This window comes from Myodes glareolus, chromosome 3 (assembly GCF_982192425.1).
Source record: "Myodes glareolus chromosome 3, mMyoGla1.1, whole genome shotgun sequence".
Classification (NCBI taxonomy): domain Eukaryota; kingdom Metazoa; phylum Chordata; class Mammalia; order Rodentia; family Cricetidae; genus Myodes; species Myodes glareolus.
Window position 1 is genome coordinate 8,359,922 of NC_142028.1, and position 23,064 is coordinate 8,382,985.

At 42.5% G+C, this 23,064-nt stretch overlaps 1 protein-coding gene across 6 annotated transcripts in view; it reads left to right on the forward strand.

Moving 5' to 3' along the window:
• The window catches only part of Sox5 (SRY-box transcription factor 5), a 982,978-nt gene that overhangs the window by 614,458 nt on the left and 345,456 nt on the right, over positions 1 to 23,064 (forward strand). The gene's annotated exons all lie outside the window — the stretch shown is intronic.

Sequence of the window (23,064 nt, forward strand, 5' to 3'; positions counted from 1 at the left end):
AGATGTTTAGGGGCTAGACTGGCTGTTATAGAGACTAAACACGTGGAGCGGACAGTTATATTTATTGTCTACGACACCACCATGTACAGCTCTCGTCTCTGTCTCGCGGGTGAAGGGGTTTGTGGTTGGAAGAAAACCTTCAGCTCTTGTCTCCCAGCTGATGCTGTACACAACTTTCCAAATTGACCCACAAGATGCCATGCAAGCTCTTTCTCTATGCATATGGAGACGCACTTATAAATATAGATGTAAAGAGAGCACAAGCATTCAGCATGGACGTGTTATGTGCCAGACTCCAAGTCGCTTTGAATGCCTTCTTTATTCTGTCTTCACCAGACTCTCACTTGCCCTCATCTCCCAGCCTCACAGAGGCAGGAGAGGGACATGCCGTCAGTTACTGAAGAGCTCCTGAGACGGAATTATTGGAGTGTGCTTATCAACCCTCCAGAACCTTCCTTTTTATTAACTTAATTGTATTTATTACTTTATCCTATTTTATGTACTTGGTGGCATTGGGAGCCCAACCAAGGGCCTCACAGATTCAACATAAGATGTTTTCTTTAACGACAGCTCCAGTGCTAAAGAGTTTACTGATACTGCCACGCTCTTATTGATACAGAAAATAAAATGCTCATATAACTTAAGAATTTAGTGTTTTGGAGGAAAACTGTTTCTAGTTTTTTTCAATGACTATATCTAAATACCTACTATGCCAGGCATTACTTAAATATAAATTATGCATTTAAAGCATGTGTTAGATATTTTATACACTAATTGGGACATTACTTACTTAATTAATTAATGCTTTAGTTTATGTTTTCGAGGTAAGATCCTACTCTACAGCCCAGGCTATCCTGGAACTCACTGTGTAGCTCAGGCTGGTTGGTCTTAAATTTGCAGCAATCTTCCTGCCTCTGCTTTTCAACTACTGGGATAACAAGCATTCACGACCCCACTCAGATTCTAGGTGAGCTTCTAGAAATCTGTCTTTTAAAAAAATAAATTTATTCCTGGCATAAGCTATTGTGCCCCGTGGATTTCTGGGTGTATCCTATAGATGCTTGTACAAAAATCTTCTCTGCTTTAAAAGGTACTGACTATAAATCCACACTTGGAACCCCTTCCTGGGATCTGTGAAACTATAAAATCTCCCCCCAATACACACTCTCATTCTCAATACCTTTAAATTCATTATCTACTAAAATCAAGTCTTTCTACAAAGACCCTGTCTTTGTTAGACATGGTATCTGATCAGTTTTGTGAGCTCAGCACTCAGCCAGGCACCTCCTTTATATTATTCTAGGTTGTATGTGTGTGAGTATTCTCATCTTTCAGATGTCCACATTAAAGTTTTGAAGAGTTGTCTGGCAGCGGTACATTGAATGTGATATCAGTCCTTTGCTGAAAGTTGTAACCCTCATCCACTGACTTGAGAGGTAACAAGAGAGTGATGGTAATTGCGAAGGGGGATTTGATTTTGAAATTGTGTTTGACAATAAAGTCCTACACTTGGCGATACAGTGGAGGCTTCTTGGAAGCAGGCAAGCATTTGGGAATGAAGTGTGTCTTCCTGGTTTTCAGCCCTGTGCTCTTCAGTCGTAAGGTTAGATTCACATAGAGTAGTGTAAGCTTGAAGTAACCCATGATGCTCTTTGTTCTGCTTTGACTTTTAAGTGTTGTTCCAAAGGTAGATGTGTCTGAACTTCTGGTGTTGTTTGGCTTCCCAATACCTCACTTGGCAAGAACTAGACATCCTGCCTTGGTATTACAGGTGGAGGGTAGAGTGACTGTGGGAATCCCCTGGAGAGCACCACCATCCCTCAGTGAGGTGGCCTTTCCCAGCTGAGTAAACTCCTCATGACATCTTTTCCTCTGCTGCAAACTTGGTACCAGAATTGTCTCCATTTTATAGGTCAGTTTTCCTTCAATCCCAGGACTTGGGAGGCAGAAGAAGGTGGATCTCTGTAAGATCAAGGCCAGCATGGTCTACACAGTAAGTTTCTGGCCAACCAGGATGACATAATGAGACCCTCTCTACAGTGAGGGAGAGAGAGACAGAGAGAGAGAGAGAGAGAGAGAGAGAGAGAGAGAGAGAGAGAAGAAAATAAATTCTATACTTCAGATATAGTTCATCTGTTGAAAGATTGTATAAGATGATATCTCCTAACTGATGCTAATATATTAGAAAGAATTCCTAGAATATTCCATGTGCAGGTAACAGTGGATGCATACTGATAAAAAATATAAAATTTGTAAATGTCGTGACCTTGGCTCTTACTAGAATGACCTACTTCTAAAATAGCAACAACAATGACAAAAACACCGTATTTTAGGCTGATTTGCATGTTATAAAATAACATTTTATACTCACATATATTTGAGACATAAATTTATATTACAAACTTTATTGTATGTATGCAAAAGATATGTTTAAGTACATATGTTATGTACAATATGCACAAAACAATAAGGTTAAACATAGAGATATGTATGTACACACATGCAAAAATACACATATAGATCATACATGTTTATGCCTGTATGCATTATAAATGTATATAAGCAATATATTTATGATATATAAAAGTTAGTGGTTCTTGAATATATTTCATATGTATGAATGTATATATTGATAATACACATATTATCAATATATAGTTTATATAATATTAAAACTTTAGCGAGTCTGTGGCATATCTCATATATATGCATGTGACTGAGCATGTATACAATAAATTTAGTGAATTTTTCATAAAACTAAAGCCTCAGCTAAGAATAAGCCTGAGTTCTCTGCAGTCATGATGAGTTATTTTCTGAGGAGAAGCAGCTCGGGGTTTTATCAGGTCTCCGCAGTTGCTCTTGAGAGGTCCTGGTTGTCAGAAGGTAGATTTATTTTATGGGTATTTAATTTGTGTTCAATAGAAGAGTTTCCAAGAGCCCTTATTCACATTGCCATTTTTAGTAAGGACCAAATAAGAGAAGGAGCGCTGGGTGATAACAAACTTAGTCGGAGACAGCACGTCTATAAGTAGCTAAACTAATGTTTGCCAGGTATGTAGATTTCTTGGTGGAAGGATACAGGCAGAGATCTAAGAAAAGGCTAACAAGTCCTGTAAACTGTCTCCTTTAAATAGCGGTTCTTCCATCCAGGCTGTTGCTAAGAGATGGGGAACAATTAGTTCCTGACTGAGTTGTATTCTTGCCTAGATTGGAGGGCCCTCCCACCTCTGTCCTTAAACTGACTTCAGGTTTCAGAGTGTTCAGAGTGCAGCCAAGACATGCTTCCGTGCACCCTGGACCTGAGTCTGGAGAGCACCGGAGAGGGGCATCTTCCCAGGCAGCGTGTGAAAGCTGCTCATTCTGATGGATGGGTGATTTTTGTCATTCTGAGAAATACTTAGTCTTGCTGGCCCCCGTTACACCCTCAAGCATCACTCTAACTTAGTGAAATGGATGAATTAATAGATAGAGGAGCCTTTGAGGTTCTCTGATGACTCCTTCGAACTTGGGCGTGGTGTCCAGTCGGCAGCATTCGCATTTCAGCTCATCTTTCTGAAAGTATTTGCTGAGCATTTGCTGCGGGCACACTGTGTATAACTGCAGGGGAGCACTGGTCACTGTGACGGGGAGGGGTGAGGAAGTTCACAGCTGATGCTCGGAAGGGGCGATGAGAAAGTCTTGTCTTTGCTTGCAGTGATCGGATTGAGAACCTTATTCTTGTTTCTTTGTTTTGTTTTTGTTTTGGCTCTTTAGAGACAGGATTTCTCTGTATGACAGCTCTGGTTGTCCTGGAACTCACTGTGTAGATCAGGCTGGCCTCTAACTCACAAAGATCTACCTGTCTCTGCTTCTGAGATTAAAGGCGTGTGCCACCACCGCCTGGCCTGAGATTCTCATTTTTGAAATACCACTGTCTTCACAAATAAGAAAAAGCGTATTATATAAACTGTTGCTTTTAATCATGGCATAATTGTTTTTAGAATGCTGTTTATAAAAATGGCTAGTTACTTATGAACAATATTGACATATCAGATTCATCAGTCCAAAGTACTATTTGTTTCATTTTTTGAAATCAAATAAGACCAAACTGAAATAAACCCATGTTAGTCAAATACAGAACCCGTCTTCATTCTGTCTCTCGGTTCATAGGTGTGTATGTGGGAGGGACACATTCATGCACGTGGTCACGTATGTGGAGGCCACTGATCATTGTTAGTGTCTTCCCTAATGACCCTTCACCTTTGATTTTGGGGCATGGTCTCTCATTGAGCCTGCATCTCCTGGATTCCAAGCTGGTTCTCTGGAGCCCCGGGAATCTGTACCACCTCCCTGGTACAGCAGTTACAGACACATGGTGCCACTGTGCTGGGATTTCATGTGGGTGCTAGGGATCAGACTTGGGTCCTGTGCCCACATGGTATGTATTTTTTAAACCTTCACAGCCCAAGTCTTCTCATTTTTTAAAGTTAAAATTAAATCTAGGTGCACAGATATTGAGAGTGATTTAAGAGCAAACTAATCTTCCTGGCATCCTTTATTCCCATCCTTCATATCTGTTTTCTAAGTCACTTTCAAATGTAGCTACTGGCGGGTACCCTTCCTAAGAATGTGATTTTCCATACTTGTGTAACAACTGCCTCATCAGGAAGTTAATACCCACACAGTACCGACACAGGACATTCAGTCCATTGCCACCTCTTCTAATGGCCTCTGCAAAACTTTAGGTATATTTGTCATTAAGGTTTGATTCTAGCATTAGACATTTCCTTTGGTGGCCATTCCTTTCTCCATCACTGTGAAGTGAAAGTAGTCTCTCTTGTTTTGTATTGATACTGACATCCAGAGAACAGTGCAGGGGTACCGCATGCTTTTTCTGTCACTCAGGATTGCAGCTTACAAGCTGATCATATTTGGGTGGCCTGGACTCTGGCGGACGGGAAACTGGGTACTGGGGTTTCCTGAGGGTCACTCTGTGGTTAGAAAGGTGGCGCTCTGGAGCTTTGCGCAGCACAGAGTCCTTCAGGTGGCACTCGCAGGGGAAAGAGTGACTTCCTACATGGAAGAAGCCGTCAGTTTACCCAGAGAGTTGCAAGGTGTCCACAACCTGATTTTTAAGTCTGTGTTCAGGGTATCATGCTGGAAGTCATACTTAAAGCTTATATTGTTCACTTTTATACAAGACGGGCCAACTATCCTGGGCTAAACAGTTCACCTTGTCCTCCTTCTCTGCACGCTGTCCTCACAAACTGAGAGTCAGAAATGCTGTTAGCTGTGTTTCTGGAAATGTTGTGCTTAACCCCACCCCCTAAAGATATGTGTGATAGAGATCAGGATGTAGTTAATCAGGAGTGATTGTCTAGACTGTGAAAGGTCCTGGATTTGAGTCTCTTCCTGCATTGTAAACACACACACACACACACACACACACATTTACACGTGTGTACCCATATGTATGTGTACCCATGCATGGTATGTGTAGGCCTCTGTCTTATGTTTATTATACTGGGTACCCTTGTGTAACATACACACACTCACACATCCATGCACACACACACAAACACACGTGTGTGTATCCATATGTATGTGTACCTATGCATGCTGTGTGTAGACCTCTGTCTTGCATTTATACTGGGTTCCCTTTAATAACACACACACACAGACATACACACATACGCATACATACATGGGTACACATGTGTAGGCCTTTATCTTATGTTTATACTGGGTTACCTTGAGTAACTTGCTTCATTTTTCTGTTTGCCTCAGTTTACTTGTTTGTGCCCCATTTAAGATGAAACATTTGTTACACAACTTTATTTTGCTAATTACCTGAGTCATAGATAACACCTTGACTGGCCCTTGGCATGACATCACTCTGTGTTCCCTGTGGCAGGGGTTCCGTCTGTACTAGAATGGCTTAGTGTCGTGGACCAACCAAAGCTATCCTGCCAGATGCTACACTGCAAGTTTAGTTTTGCATTCTCCTACGCTTCACCCCCATAAGCAGTTGGGTTGGGGTGTTCTCTCTTGCTGTTTCCCACAACTGTTTTCTTCAAAGGTCAGAAAGTCAAGTTGAACATATGCGTGTTGTCACTCGGTTAACCAGGAAAAGGGCATTTTTTTGAAGGCTGTAGCAGCAACCTTCACCCCACCAGATTCTGTTTTCAGGTACATTTCAAAATGTTGGGACGGATTTAACAGGAAGTACCCACCCGATACTCCTGGACAGTTTATAGAACAAAGTTGGCCTCACCAACTGAACAATTCAGCCATTTTCTTGGTAGGCCGCCCTCCCCCTGCATGACTCAGCAGTGTTTACCTCTGTTGCTTGTTTATTTACTTTCCACGTCCTTCATTGCTCTAAGGCCTGGGAGGGAAACGCTAGGCTGAGGGTTGAAAGAGGTGCTGTGTGGCCAGAATGAGGAGCAGGGAGCCAAGCTGGTGAAGACTGGTGTCCGCAGCCTGTGGATGCTCCCTTTGATGAAGCGCGACCGCTGAAGGATGATGTACCTCAATTAAACCCTTAGGTTGTCATTATCCTCCTTATTGGGGGAACACGATAAACCTCATTGCGAAGTACTAAATATAACGTCTTTTTTGTTGGATCAATACAAGCTGTCATGTTATGTTAGGTCTCAAAAATAGTGGTTCTAAAGATAGATTTTTTCAAATGTATTAGATATCCTTAGGTAAAACTATGCCTGCTTATAAAAGCTAAGGCTGCCTTGTCCTTGTATGCCTAGATTACGCTGACTATTGTGTGTGCTGTGTAGGTATAGCCTGGTATGTTTTCACCAGCGGGGGTTTTCTGTTATCTCTGTGCATGCTATTTCTGTAAAGTCTTGTTTACTCAAGCTGAAAGGTTGGCTTTCGTGCTTCTTTTAGATATTTTTTTTTAATAAAATGTGGAGATATAGACCAACCCTGTGAGGTATAAACTTTGTAGACTCCTGAATGTAATTACCCATCCACTATTGCTTGGCCAATACTACAGTAGCCTTCATGTGGCCTGGACTTCTGAACGGAGGATTCAGTGGGGCCCCCTGGCTTCACTGGTAACTGGACTGATGCTTCTGGTTTTTGCCACATCATTCAGTGCTGAACTCTGCTTTTCACATTGTCACAGAGTTTGACATTTTGTGTCATCTTGTTGGTTTTACAAATGTGAATGTGGGGCTAACCCTTTTCTGAGGACGAAGGGCCACTGGGATTTAAAGACTTTCTACACAGAGTAATTCAGATTTTTATGCTAATTAAATATTAAGTGTTTCGGTGGCTTGTTTGTTTGAGTCTGGAGGTCATATTTTAAAGAAGTCACAAAGGCTAATTTATTATAGTTTTGATTGGTTGTTGCTATTTTAATAATTAAATTTATTTGCCACAAATTAGTACTAGCCAGTTGTTTGTGGGGCAACAATCTTGAGATAGTAATGGGTAATATAGGGATACTTCAAGACATATTGGTAGGCTTATTTCTTTTTCTTCTCCGCCTTTTTTTTTGTTGTTGTTTATTTTGTTTGTTTTTTTCCTGCTAAATTTCTTAGGTTTCCAGACTGGCCTCAAAGAACTTGGGATCTTTTGCTTCAGCATTTGGAGCAGCTGGGACTATAGGTCTATGTCCCCATGCCAGGCTTCCTTTATGTTTCTAAGGAGCAGCCCCCAGGTTTTGGCCATTAGCTATTTTCTTCTACTTTTAGTAGTTATAGAACCTGGTATTCTTAAAGATCATTGTTAGATGGGTGAACGTAATAAAATGAACCAAACAGGAAACTCCAGGGGTACAAGTGGCACACCCTGCTCTACCAAAACTATACCAAACATTAATTTCCTTTTAAAAACATAGCTGGCTTCATAGCCCTGTATAGCTTGGATGTACACCCCATGGCCATCTCGTGGATGGACATCATGTCAATCCTATAGACTGTAATGGCTGTTTGGAAACGAAGGAACCTCAAAGTGAGCATCTTGATTGCTATGTTAGCCACTCTACAGTTTGCAACTCATAATATCAGCACCCTAAAATGACTTAAAGAGTCACGAGTAAGGCATATCCTTTAAAGCATAGGTCAGAGCAGACTACAAATGCTTCGTGGAGACAAAGTGAAACTACTTGCCAGGGCTTGGGGAACTTTTTACAGATGGATCCCAGAGGCTAGAGAGACGTCTCTGAGTTTAAAGATGGATCCCGTCGTTCTTTCTTCTCTGGAACACGATCTAGATGAATAAGTTGCCCCTAAATTATGGTGGAGAGAAATTGTCTTACTATTACATAGCCCATGAGTCATTACTATTTGCCTCAATCATCATCTTAATAAGGTGATAGAAATAACATTAATTATGGAAAATATTGTGTCATGACCTTGGGTTGTGCAGTCACAAATGTGTATGTACAGACTGACTTAGAATTCAGAGGGTGAGAGAAAGAGGCAGCAAGTGAAGGAAGGAATGAGTGTTTTCTGTACAGCTGCAGTGAAGTAGAGAGAGGAGGAGACAAAGGAGAGGGAGGAGGAGAGGAAGGGAAGGGAGGAGGAGAAGAAGGGGAGGGAGAAGGAGAGGCTAGGGAGGGAGGATAGGAGGAAGGAGAGGAAGAGGGCATTCCCATAGCAATGCACTGTGAAATTTTTACCAACTTGACAGACTTCTGAAGAACTCATGGCACTTCTTTCTTCCTGAGGCAGGGCTGGAGCCTGCCTCCATGAGTCTGGGCAGTTTACGCAGAGTGGCAGAGCAAGAACAAAGTAGTTGCAGTGACTTTTGTTAATTTGGTTTCTTTGTTTTTTGTTTGTTTGTTTCTGTTTTTTCTCTTTGTCGCAGTCCTGGCTGTCCTGGAACTCTCTTTATAGATCTGGGTGGACTTGATCTCACTCCACCTGCTTCTGCCTCCTGAGTGCTGGGGTTAAAGGTGTGTGCCACCACTGCTAGCTCAAGATGCCGTGGTTTTTAATGACAGTGAAAATGACATTGTTATCTATAAGAACTTTTGAAGAGTGTACGTGTGTGTGTGTGTGTGTGTGTGTGTGTGTGTGTACATGTCTCAAGTACAAATATGATCATGGCCCACACATGGAAGTCAGGATAACCCAGAGTGTATGTCTTCACCTTCCAGCTTGCTGGAGATGGGCTCACCTGCTGTTGTTAGTACGTATACCAGGTTAGCTGGCCCACACACTTCCGGATAGTCTCCTGTCTTCATCTCCCATCTCAACACAGCAGTGCTGGTAATGCAGACGTGTGTTATACCTTTTGATCTTATCTGGGGTCTGGGGAACCAAACTCAGTTCCTCAGGCTTGCATGGTAGCCTACTTACCCATCCATCATGCTGTTTTCCCAGCCCTTCTAAAACTCTGAGAAAACTCAAACATGTAATCGCGACTCACTATTTTGGGGCAAGCAAAACAAAGGCTGTCTGCTTTGGAAAATGGAGTTCTTGGGTTAATCATTTCCTTTTAGACTTGCTTTGGACTAGCTAGGTCCCTTGGTGCTTTTCCACTTTTTCCATGTATGATGATACAGACAGAGACTGTGACGTGGATTCAGACATGTGATAACCTGTTTCTTATCTCTCGAACCAGTGTGCCATGGTCACCAGTGCTCTGCCGATGGACTTCTTAGGGCCCCTCTGTTGTTGGCAAGACTTATTCTTCTTGAAATCTTTCCATGTGCATCTCTGTCTCCTGTTAGGCAGAACTCAGAGTCTGCCTTAACCGTACGCTATTACACCTTCCAAACCATTTCTGGACTCTGCTATGAGGTTTTCATGGTTTGAAATGTATGTGGCCATGGTTTGAGATAATTTGATACTGTGGAGAAGTGGGGAGGTGATGTTGGGTCTTTTCTTGCTGTGTCTCATGCTGAGATTCCGGTGTTCTCTTAGAAACAGTGATTAAAAGCAGGTTAAAGCCACGAGTTGATAGGCTGCCTTGTGTAGTCACATGGACATGATTACTAGACTGAAAGGCAAGGGTTCCTTTTCTTCATCCTTCCAGTCCCATGGATTAGAAGTTCGAGGAAGGCCGGGGGCTAGGGAGGTGACTCAGTGGTAGAACACTTACCAAGCATGTAAAAGGCCTTGGGTTCAACACTGGCTCTGTAGAGTAAAAAGTAAAACAAAGAACTTTCTCAGGGTAGTTTCTGCTAATTGTTTATTTGATGAGGGAAGCCATTTTTGTATTTCAAGGCTTACCATTGACTACAAAATTGAAATGCCAGTGTAAAGAGTTCAGGGGTCGAGACTGGGGGATCCCAGTCTGTATTTTACCGCATCTGATAGAAAAGTAATAGGAAAACACGCTCATGGCTAATTCTAATATCAGGTCACACTAGTGTGGGGGAAGTGTCCCGTTGTAGCCATCAGTCTCCTTACTAAGCCTGTCCTCAAAGAGCATGCAGGGCCAATACTCAGCCTCTGGGGTCAGCACGGCCGTGTTTGCTGTTGCCGGTGGCTTATATCCTAACTGGCAGGTGCCATGTGACTCCTTCCTAATCGATTTTTAATTCTCACTGTCCGTTTGTCTTGGTTGTCCTGGGGGATTCAAAGCACATGGAACGGCGTCAGAATGACACGCGAGTGAAGCTTCCGTGTGCTTCTACGATCACCCCGTTCTAAAGGGCGAGAAAACGCTTGCGTCACTTCTGCCTCAAGGATGCTAAAGAGCCACTGAGGCTGTGGTGCGCTCATATCCTTAGTGACAGGAATGTCGCTCCAAGTCCAAGCATGGCCTACCAAGCAAGTCTCAGGACAGCCAGAGTGACACAGTGCAACCCTGTCTCCAAAAGGAAACAAACAAACAAACAAACAAAAAACAGTGAGTGATTTTCACACAGATCTCTTCGGGTAAGATCATTTGTTATGTCGAATACTCATTCATCCTAAAGAAGGACAACACTGGAACATGGTTAGACCCTGCACAGAAGATGCGGAAACATGGCTGTGGCATTGATGCTCCTTCATAGAGCGCCACCAACCTCTTGCTTGCATATATTGCCCATCATCATATTCGACTCGATGCTGGGGTTTCCCGTTACCTATCAGCCCATCACCAGTTATATCCCTAGTTTCTCTGGCTGTATGAGAATGGAGCTGTTTCAAGTTCATGATGTGTGTAGGTGAGCCACGAGCTTCTTTCCGGTCATCTCTGTTTGAGAGATATTAAAAGTGGCATAGATGTGCAGCTTGCGCTTGAGGAAAAATTAACGCTGCTCCTGAGACTGACTCACGAACCGTTCTCGTAGTATTAGCAAGGTGTTCTCTGCCCTTCTGACTGAGGGAGGTTTCCCGGAGTCTTCGACGTGGCCCGGAATCAGAGCATCACGCTGATGTGTGAGGTTGTCATGTGCGATTGGAGGATGTTATGATGTTACACTGCTGTGATAATTACAAAATTTCACGTCCATAATAGTGTAGCTAGGAGCCTTATTGGCGTGGTGCATGGAAAATACGCTGGGGCCTGGGTTTTCATGAGACCAGAATAAAAGAGGAACTTTTTATTCCAACGTGAAAACTTCATGGATTCAAATAGACCTTAACCAAGGTTTGCTTTAGTTAGAAAATGTTGATCTTATTGAAGTATCCTAAAGACAGCAGCAATTACATGCTTCTGGGTGCATGTGTGTGTGTGTGTGTGTGTGTGTGTATATATATACATTCATATACATATATGCATATATATGTATTTAAAACAAACAAACCAATAATCCTCTCTGCTGTATTTGTTTTGTGAATTCCTATGATCCATTTATATTTAAATTTTTCTTTATGTTTGTATTTTAGTAAATATTTATTCATTCCGTGACAGAATAACAAATGTCAAAATGAGCTGAGGGTATGGTTCAGTCCTAACATACTGCTAGCTACAGAGTTCAGTCCTTAGATTCACAGGAAAAGTCAAGCATGGTGATCTCCCCTCGCAATCCCAGCACTGGGGAGACAGAAACAGGATCATCCCTGTTTGTACTGGACAGTCAGTTAGCCTAGTTAGGTAAACTGTAGGTCAGCAACGGACCTCGTCTCGAGAGGAATGGGGACAGCACTGAGTAACAACAATAACAAAGACAAGAAGAGAAAAGACCTGAGAGTCATGTCTGCTACACACACACACACACACACACATACACACACACACACACACATACTCTTGAGCATGCAGGCACACACACAAACTGCTAAGAAATATTGGGAAGATGGATTTAGCATATTTGGTATTTACCCAAAATATTATCTCATTTGGTAAATTATGTAAAGTGTTAATTGTAGATTGAGTTATCTTTTATGCCATCTTATCCATAAGGTTTTTATATTGGAGTGCGGTCTTGGGCTTCTAAATGACTCTATGTACTAACCAATGAAGCAAGGCCTACGATTGTATCAAATATGAAAAAACAGTCATGTGTTGCCTGTCATGTCACCTCGTCTCTGAGAAGAAGTCAGGTGGTACCAGTGTTGCTTTTGTAATGGCTCTGTGGTGGAAAGATCACTTCAGTAAAGGGCAGGCAGGGGACAGAGACAGCGTTCAGCAGGAGCAAGTGTGACCGCTCTTGCCGAGGACCCGAGTTCTGCCCCTGATGTACAGAGGACCCGAATTCTGCCCCTGACGTGCAGAGCACCCGAGTTCTGCCTCTGATGTGTGTGACTGGAGGCTCACAACCCCTGTAATTCCAGGGTAGAGAAGACCTCACTGTAGTCTCCACAGGCACTGCAGTACACATCTCTCCCAGCTTGCATACATGCACAAACACACACACACACACACACACACACACACACACACATGCTCATACACAGATCGATAAAAATGAAAATTTCAAGAGAGCAAAAATCATGGGTATGCCTAAGTTTGATTTTGGTACAATTTGGTAACTATTTGTTTACAAAATTCAGGCCTTCAAAATTAATTTGGTCACCGTTTATGGAGAAGGATATGAAGAGAATCGTGTGGAAAGTAGAATTGTTTAAGTAAATACCGCAGACTATGTTATTCTTAAACCCACAATAGATACCCACAAGTTGCCATGGCAACTGTGAAGAGCCAGAGACGAAGGCTGAGATCCAGAGGTCCAAAGGGCTGTAGAGCCCTTGGCATGGAGTAGAAAGGACATCCAACAATAATAATGACGCATAGTAAGAACGTCTTGGGTAAGCCAGGATGGGCCTGAAAGCTTCTTGTGCTAGTAGTGGGTAGCTTGGAAGACTGTACCTCTGAAGGTTTGGGGCAAGGACTGAGACTTTGAACTCAGGAGAGAGCTTGGGTCACATGATCTAGGATCATGTATTTCTTGGTGTAGTGCCCCTCAGGACTTCAGGGCTTTGTGCAGTGCATGCCTCTCTCCTGCTGTAGAGCTGAGGACATCTTGTTCAATGATGTACATTTAGTTAGAACTCAATTTCAGCTTCTGCAGGTTTGTGTTAACACTTATCCGGCTGTTACGTCAGCGCCCACCTGTCCCCTACTCTATAGCTGCAGTAGATTTCTTTGTCTATAATTTATTTATTAATTTATGTTAGTGCATCAGGACATCACTCGATATCTCATTATCTTTGGAGATACTTCTCTCGATGGAATGGGAAGAGCGGCGTGTTCCCTTGACTTCCAGACAGCCCGCTTGTCCCTCGAAAGCGTGTATCTGAGCAGTTTGTGCTCCCAAGCTTCTGAGTGTCTAACTAAACACTCCTCTCTTCATCGCCAGGCCACGCACCACAGCAGGGCTTAGAAGGACTTATCAAGTTATATCAGATGGTAACGCTTGCTATGAAGCTGATGGATGCAGAATGTCCTTAGTGCCCAATGCATGTGACACAGGTTACCTGGATGTAGTGTGTACACCACGCCTCCAGTATCTCACTTTCTCTGTTCTCTGTGGTAGCTTCACCTCAAATGTGCTTCCCACTACAACTATGCATGCAGAGCAAAGGGAGAGAGAGAGAGAGGGAAAGAGAGAGAGAGAGAGAGAGAGAGGGAGGGAGGGAGGGAGGGAGGGAGGGAGGGAGGGAGGGAGAGAGAGAGAGAATTTGTAAGTCACAATGACTATGAGTGCATCTTTTATACAAATAGAGGCATTCCTTTTGTTTTGAAGTCCCAGGTTTATTTTGAGGTCTCTCACAGCTCCACATTTAAGAGGGGTGAGGTTCATAGGCTGCAGATGTGGACTGAATTTCCAAAGTACCCCCGTAATGTTTTTGCATGGTGACTGCAATGCATGGCAGGGTGCGTTAGATATTTCTTTCTTTGCTGTTATTTTCTTTCTTTTCCCTTCGTTTTCTTTTTTAATCAAGGCTGAACAGGAAACTGTGCCGGCAACAGCCACATTGGGTGGAATTCAGGAGGAGGTATGCTAGGGGCCAGAACAAAGGTCCTTTGGTCTTTTATTTTAAAGAGCCACACACTCACTTGCTTCCTGTCTGACAGAACTGAGAACCCAGGAGAAATTTTTTCAGTGTTTTCAGTAGCCCTTCTTCTAGTGGGGCAGGCTCTAGTGGCTTTTTCATCTTTGAAACAATTCTTATAGGCTCCAGAGTTAGTGATTGCCGTTTTGGATAGAGTAAGGGAGTTTTACTTTGGAAAAAAAAATAAATTAGTAATGGAGTTGAGGGAAGGAAAAGAGAACAGCTTTTCTTGCTTCCGGTTTGGATCTTGCTGGTGGCTCTGCCGCTTTGCCTGCAGCGATGGGTATTGCCAGAACTCTGGGAAAAACAAAGCTAAAATGGCATCATCGCCTAGGAAAATCTGTACGATTGTAGGAAGGCTGGGCGGCAGTGGGGAGCGGGAGCTGGGAGCAGATGCCTTTGGTCTGAGCCGCAGTCCTTACAGTCTGTTTGCTTTCTTGCTTTGAAATATTTTTTCTTTCTACCTCCTTGCTTTACAGAGAGCTGGGGAGGCTCGTTTTTGTTGTTGTTTTGAAATGTGAGTTTGCCAACAAGTGGGACAGAAAATACTGCTGTGACAGACATGTCCCCTAAGACCTTTGCTTCTAAAGGAAACGCCTCTGTTTCGTGTCTCAAAACAGAGGACCCAACACTAGAATACTAATTTTTTTTTCAGTCTGTGGCATAATATGAAAATGTAAAATTGTGTCTTTGGATTTCTATTTTTTTTAAGGCCATATCAACTTTGAGGTCTCAGAGAAATAGTTTTTTGCTTGCTTCCATAATTTGGTTTTTTTTTAATTCCTAGGGCAGGCATTGTACAAGGGTTGAACAGCTGCTTTGAATTCTACTTATGAACGGAAATTTGAGGTTTCTAAAATGCCCTTATTTAATCACAATCGGCCTCCTCTGATTGACGCTCTGCTCCTGGTGATTATTTTATACGTCTTTATTAGGCTTCTCTGGCAGCCCAGTGCCTATTATAACTTCAGTTTGCTTTGAAAAATATTGTAAGTAGAAGGATTGGGTATCAGAACTATTCCTAACTACACAAATGCAATCGCTGTTGGAGATAGTCGGGGTTGCAACATGTAAGTATTTGGTATAGAAGACCCCAGTTCACCAAAAAAAAAAAAAAAAAAAAAAAGAAGAAGAAGAAGAAAGCACAGGATTCACAACCCCCATCTTCTCCTCGCCTTGATAAGCATCGTTTATAGACAGTGCCCTCTTGAAGAGGACATTTTTGCTCTGAATTTTGCTGAGTTCATCTTTGATGCCGGTACACACACAGACTGTGGGGGGCCTGAGCTACAGCTCAGTTGGGAGAGCACTTGCCTGGCTTCCACAGAGCCCGTGTTCCATCTGCCTCAACCCACGAGGTTCTTCTTCACAGGTCTGCAATCGCAGCACTCAGGCGTGGAAACAGGAGGACTTGCAAGTTCAAGGTCACCCTTGGCTCCACAGTGGTGTGAGGGCAGCCTGGGATATAGGAGAGCCAGTTTCAAAAAACAAAGAATTCAAATGAAACAGTAAATTTACTCTGGAAAATTTGTCAGTAGGTGTCATTTTGAAGGGCAGTTTCCTAGTTTATTTCTTCTTCAGGACTTAGTTTGGGGCAGGCTTATTTCATGGGAGGCGGCTCCAGGTCTGCCCAGTGCTTTTTCTGCTCTTTTCTTTCTGTTCTCCCTGAGATAGGCAGAAATCATATCAGAAGCTCTGTTTCTAACACAGCCTGCTGGGAAGCTGTGTGTACTAAGTTTGGCCCTATGTCATGATCCATGTGGGGTACAGGGTCTGAAGAACCCCATGTTACTCCTCTAGAGGACACTGTCTAGGTGCCAGAACAACTTACATTCTGCAAGAGCTTTGATAAAGTTTGTTGCTTAAATGAAGTACATCGACGGACATTTCAACTGAAATGCAAGCTTCTGAAAATTAGGAAATTGTATTGCGAGTAAACTAAAACTAAATGGTCAGCCATTAAAAACATATATTTCCACCGGTTTCTTTGTATTGATAATTTTTTATTTGTTATCTTAATATTATATGTATTTCTGTGTGTATGGATGCATTCATATATTTATACATAATGTGTGTGTATATATATGTATGTATGTGCATATATGTATACACGTATGTATGTATGTACTCAGGGCTTTATGAATGTACTAACAGACAAATGAATAGACTGAATATTTTTGATCTAGCAAAGAAGATCAAACGATTTCAGATAAGCAAACCTGTCCGAAGTAAAGCCACTGCTAGCAGAAAGCACCCATGCAGCTTGTGCTGACACCTGATACCTGGCCCTGCTGCTCCGCGTCCACTAATCATGTCCATATGGCTTTCTGGGACCATCTTTGTGGCCAGTAGAAGAATGACACAGACCCCAACGGTCTGAACATGTTTGAGCCTAATTGAAATTCTCTGAACTGTCATCTTCATTCTTGTGGAACACAAGTGTCTTCTCCGGAAGACCTGTTATTTCTTTTTATTTTTTTTAATTCTTGTTTGTTTGTTTGTTTGTTTTCTGTGAAATACAGCTTCTGTCTCCAGACAGACTGTGAAGTCGTGCAGCAGAGCGGCTAAAGGCACAGGCTATCACCTGTTAGTCCCTGGGTGTAGGACTCCAGGGAGGTCCTTTCCCTCTGGCGCTTGGTTTCCCCTGCTGTGAACAATGGGTGAAGTGCCTGTCCGGTGGATTATCATGAAGACCAGACCAGATGGATAGGTAGGAAATGACAGAGAACGAGGGCTGCCTCACCATGTTATGTTAGATGCTGTGTAAGAAGCTGTGCATATTATTTTAACCACATTTAGATGGAGTTACAGATAAAGGCCCATGAGTGCTGGGAGCTGCAGGAATGGCGCTGTGGAGACTCTGCTGTGGGCTTGCATTGCTAGGGTGCCTGTGGCTGCTTATGAATTTTCTTGGGATTATGCTACCATTCAGAAATAGGGAAATGTTCACAAATAATCCGGAGGTTTGGATTCCTAATAATTGGATGGGCTGGCTACCTTGGACCTGCCCTGAAAGCCATGAAGTCATAAGAGGTCACAGGAGCACGTCCATCCATCAGGAAACTTTCTTTGGAGTCTGCTCTTTTCCTGTCACCTGTGCCTCCATGTCAGGGCCTGTTTGTCTTTTTCTACATCAGTCCCTAAAATAGAGGCATGTAAAATATGTTTAAAAAAAATCAAATGTAAGAGAAGTTTGGAATAACCAAGTTTCTAACTAGCAGATGAAGAACTAGTTTTTCTCTGAAAGGCGTTGGCTGGGTCAGAATATCTTTATTACATTGACTGATTGATTGGTGTGTGTGTATGTGCACATGTGTGCATGACAGGGTGACCATGTACACACACACATGCATGCACCCCAGGGTGAGCATGTACACATGCACATGCATGCATATCAGGGTGAATATGCGCACACATACATGCTTGCATGCCAGGATGAGCATGTGCACATGTGCATGCATGTACACCAGGGTGAGTATGCACACACGCACATGCGTACACACCAGGGTGAGCATGTGGAGGCCCCCTCTGGAAAGTTGGTTCTTGTCGTCATTATGTGGCTCCCAGCAGCTGATGCTAGGGATTAAACTCCAGCCATCTCTCTAGCCCTGTGGATAATTCTTGAAGTCATTTTTAGGAGACCTAAGATGTGATGCTTGGTATTGTAAATGTGAAATTAAAGGCTTCCTACCAGCGTTGTGGAAGAGTATATAACCTTCAGTGGGAGCAAAGACGGGTCTCTTTGCTGCACATTCTTCTTACCCCACTCTGGAATTCTCAGAAGCCATAACACAAAGAAAAACTTATCCTAAGTAAAAGGCCTTGGTGTTTTAAACCTAGGACTCAGGAAGAAGAGGCAGACTGATATCCGCGCATTTAACGCCAGTCTTATGTGGGGAGTTCTAGGCCAGTCAGAGCTACATGGTGAGACCCTGTCTTTAAAAAAAGTGTAAAATAAGGTTATCAACTCTAGTCTGTCCCTGTTCTTAGAGTTAGTGTATGGAAGTCTATCGCCAGCTTTTAGAACTTCATCTTTAAAAATGAAGGGTTTTCCACTGTCGACTACTTAACATTTGTGTCTTCAGCTGCTGTAGCATGAGGCATCTGTAATTCTGTAGTACACACTCAGTCAATGAGTTCTCATGAGCCTTCCTTGTAGTCAAACCAAAAGTTCTGTTTACCAGCACTTCCTGTGCCCACCTCAGACCCATTAACATCTTAATGATGAAGTTCTATTAATTACCACAGTGCACTAGGTTAGTTAACTATGTCAACCCTCCTACCAGATAGTATCATAGAAACACTGAGAAATCTGCTGCTTGTTGAAACAAAGGAGAAAACTTTGCAGGAAAAACAACAGGGATCAACTAGGCCGACTTTTGGGATGAACGTCTAAACCCTGAACACAGCACTTCAGCGGACATCTGTCTCCCATCTGGATATTTGGGTCACGGAGCTCACCACCGTAAGAACATGCTGCCTCTCGGGCCTAGCTGGACCCAATCTGTGGTCTAGGAGGTGGCACTGGAATTACCTGTCTAAACGTGAGTCTCCACCTGACATAGAATAGGCACCCACTGAACAGTTTCGTTTCTGACCAGAGGGAAAGCCGAGCACAGTGACTCCAGAATCTTTCTCAGTCTGTAGAGTGGTTGTATGTTGTAGACACCATTGAAGATCCTTGAACAAAGTTTGAACAGTGATTTCATTTGGGGCAGGGGTAAGGTTTTTAAAAAATCCTTGACAGAAATTTTCTAAAGAGACCTCACCAGACAAATGGCTAAAAATATTTATAACATGAATTATGCTAGAATGCAGGCCCGTTGTACCAAATTGGGGATTCTAATAATATGATCCTGATAACACTCCGTGGCTTTCCACAGACAACAATGACTGCGCTGATTATTTGTTATGAAATATATATTACCCTATTTGTAATTCAAATAGTATTTTTTTGCACACGCAAGTATTAATTCCACGTAGATTGTAGTTATTTACTTGATCTTGTATTTACACACATTACTTTCAAAATATGGGTGAGGGTTTTCATTTCTTGATGATCCACTGACAGCAATGCTTATTAGTTCTGAATGGTTTTTGAATACTCCATGGGTAGGGGATCCAGACCATATGGCAGGTAATTGGTGGCATTGAGACTAACTTGCCATCTCTGCAGTTTGAAATAGCTGTTACTTCAGTCTGCTCTTTTTTTTCCTGTTATAGCCATAAATAATCTCCATGGGACCTTTGCATTGGGGGATGCATTGGGGGTGTTGTTGTTGTTTTTGACATTCTCTGGCCCAGTGGCTGATAGAGAATTCTAGCTCAAATGTTGTCTCTTGGAGTGTGTACTGGCTAGTTTTATGTCAACTTGATTCAAGCTAAAGTCATCTGAGAGGAGGGAATGCCTTTATAAAATCAGACTCTAGGTCTTAATGACTGATGGGAGAGGGCCCAGCCCATCATGGGTAGTGCCGTCCCTGGGCCAGTAGTCCTGGGTTCTTAAAGAAAGCAGGTTGAGCAAGCCAGGGGATGCTAGCCAGTATGCATCATCCCTCTATACCCTCTGCATCAGCTCCTGTCTCCAGCTTCCTGCCCTGTTTGAGTTCCTGTCTTGATTTCCTTTGATGATGAACTGTGGTGTGGAAGTGGAAGCCAAGCAAATTTGGTGTTTCATCACAGCAATGGTAACCCTGACTAGGAGAGGGTGTTTGCAGGATATATTCCTGGGTTTTGAAACAAACATTTTTAGGTAATCAGCTTGGGTATGGAGGAATGACTGTGACCAGCAGCCATAATAACTCGTAGCGAAGTCAAGAATTGGTTCACATCTACTCTTGAAAAGTGTTCAGTAATTCTAGGGATTGAACTGAGAATTCTAAGTTTCTTTCACATAAATTCTTACTTTTTTTTGGATAGAGTTTACTACGCAATGCCACACTTTATTTTTTAAGCTTTGACTTCAGAGTCCTCAGAGCCCTCCAGAATGTCATGTATGAAGTTAAGTGAACTTCAAATGAATGATTAACTTATGCTGGGAAGTCCAGTCCAGTGACACAACATGCTTGTCCTGTGTACCTGTTCTTTAGAAGAAGATGCCTTTGCCTTGTTGGAGGTCTGCACTTAGACACACTGCAAGAGGAAACGTCTTACGTGAATGATTGTTCCTAGCAAAGCCACCCAAAGCTGGCATCTTAATCTTAACACATCCTAATCTCTTCTCCTAGGGGCACTTAGCTTTCCTGAAGCCAGCAGCTGGTGGCATCTCTTTTATATACATCGATTGGGAAGAATTGTCGGGCAGAGGGGCTGTGCCCTGTCTGCATTTGTAAAAGCGTGGAACTCTGGTACTTTGGTTGAAACTGAAATCCCACCTTAGTTCTTCTTGCTCGATAGAAGTAATTTATTTCAACTGAGTTTGAAACCAGGCTGAGGTGAAGACCCAGAACGCTATATAGCTACATCAACCTACACTGTGGTCACTCGCTTTCCCATGTCACTCAGAAATCAGCCATATACAATGGATTCTGTCTTCCGAATTTTCACTAAAAAAAAGGAAAAATTTTGGTCTAGAAATATTAAAGTAACTCTTGACTCTTTCTAGGGTCCAATTCTATTAAACACAGGTCACTTGTCGTAGCTAATTAGAATATTCATCTCCTGTCCTGACAGGTGCTTTACTGCTGAGCGTCTTAAATGAGATTCACTCCAGTTCAATTCCAAATAACAGCACTGATAACAGCAGACAGCATTTAATAATTATGGCCAGTGTTTGGCACGGTGCTGTGTGCATTTGTAGGTTCTCGTGGATCCCATCAAAGGAAGAAGACTGGAGTCTTTGTATCTTCTACGGTTGGACACATTTCAGGGAGGTTAAGAACCGCAGTCATGTTGCATGACGGGCTGACAAAGGACCCCACCCGAGTTGGGGCTCTCCCAGCACATTCCCTGGAATGACCCTCAGGCAGCAGCCTCAGTGATTTTGCCCCATGTTAGATATGACATTGGATACTGGAGTGAGTAACAGCGTGGAGCTCGTGGTTTGATAGTGAACACCCTATGATTTGGGTTCAACAGTCTCCTGTGAGAAAACTCTAGTTAACGGATCGCCATAGCTGGGGTACAGACCTAAACCGGAAAGTTTTGTACTGAAATGTTTAGCCTTCAGGTGGGTTACTCCTTGCAGACTGAGATGTGTGTTGAATGAGGGGGAGACATAAGAACAAGTTAATGACCTGTAAGAATTCTTTCAAACAATGCCCTGAATTAGGAAGGAGACCACTAATTGACTATTATGCAGGTCCCTGGGATTGAATAAGCTCTGGTTGCTGTTTATGTTTTCACATTGTGAACTTATTGTTTTTCCCGTTGTCTAAACCTGTTTTGTTATTATTACTATTCTTTTCTTTCCCCTGTGCTGTGATAAAGTTAAACTATTTAAAAATAAATAAATAAATAAATGAATAAATAAATAAATACATACATAAAACCGGAAATATAGACCTCAAGAAAATCCCACCTCTAAATTGGTTGGAAGTTTCTCTTGTCCAGGGAAATCAATGTTATTTAGTTAAGTCTGTGTTGACTTGCCCTAAGTGAATTCAGACGACTGTGATAAGGTGGAACATAGAGGAACACACCATGACTGTTCATAACCGAGGTCACATGATGGAAATGTATTTGTGACAAGTTCCTCCGATACATTTCATAGCATCTTCAGCCTTGGCTCTCCTTCCCTTTTTACTCTGAGAAATAATTTGTTGGGGTTTGATTATAAAGCTGGCATCAGCAATAGTTATAAAAATATTTAAGAAATGGCCCAATCTTAGGCTCAGAAGATGGGGGCTTATGTATTCACCCCTAAAAATAGTTGTGGGTGTAATGGCACAAGTTACTTGCAGAGGTCATGATTTGCTTGGCAGTTTCCTGACTCCACAGAGAAGAACTGGGGCTGAAGAGTGGCATCCGCGCTCTGACTTCTGCAGACTGACATTGCTGACTGTGAGCAAACAGACCTTCATTTCCGGAAGGACGCTGCTACAAGTTAGGATCGAACTTGGTGATCTCCCTGAGGACACGCCACAGAGCCTGCAGTGGCGATGAGATAGTCTGTGCTTTAGTTGATAACTTCCATCAGTTGTTATTAGTATAAAATTGGCATGCAAGGAAAGTACATAAAAAGGGCTGTAATGGAAAAGGTCAAAAAAATATTTGCTTAATGGAGATTTAATTACAATGTCCACCCAACGCTTGCACTGAATGAATATAGTAGAAATAAATACATTTACTACTCACTGGTGGGGATATCAGTTCTGGTGGTGTTTGAGATAGAAGCTGTAGCCCAGATTAGTTGTAGCCAGAAGTTTCAGTCCCACTCAGTCCCACAGCCATTCAGACCCAAAGAAACGCACAGAGGCTTATATTAACTATAAGCTGTTTGGCCTATTAGCTCAGGCTTATTATTAACTATCTCTTACAACTTAAATTAGCCCATAATTCTTGTCTATATTTCGCCAATTGGCTTGGTTCCTTTTCTCAGTAAGACATTCTCATCTTGCTTCCTCTGTGTCTGGCTGGTGACTGACTGCCTTTCCTCTTCCCAGAATTCTCCTGGTCTGCTTGCCCTTCCTATACTTTCTCCTTGACTACTGGCCAATCAACATTTTATTAAACCAGTATGAGT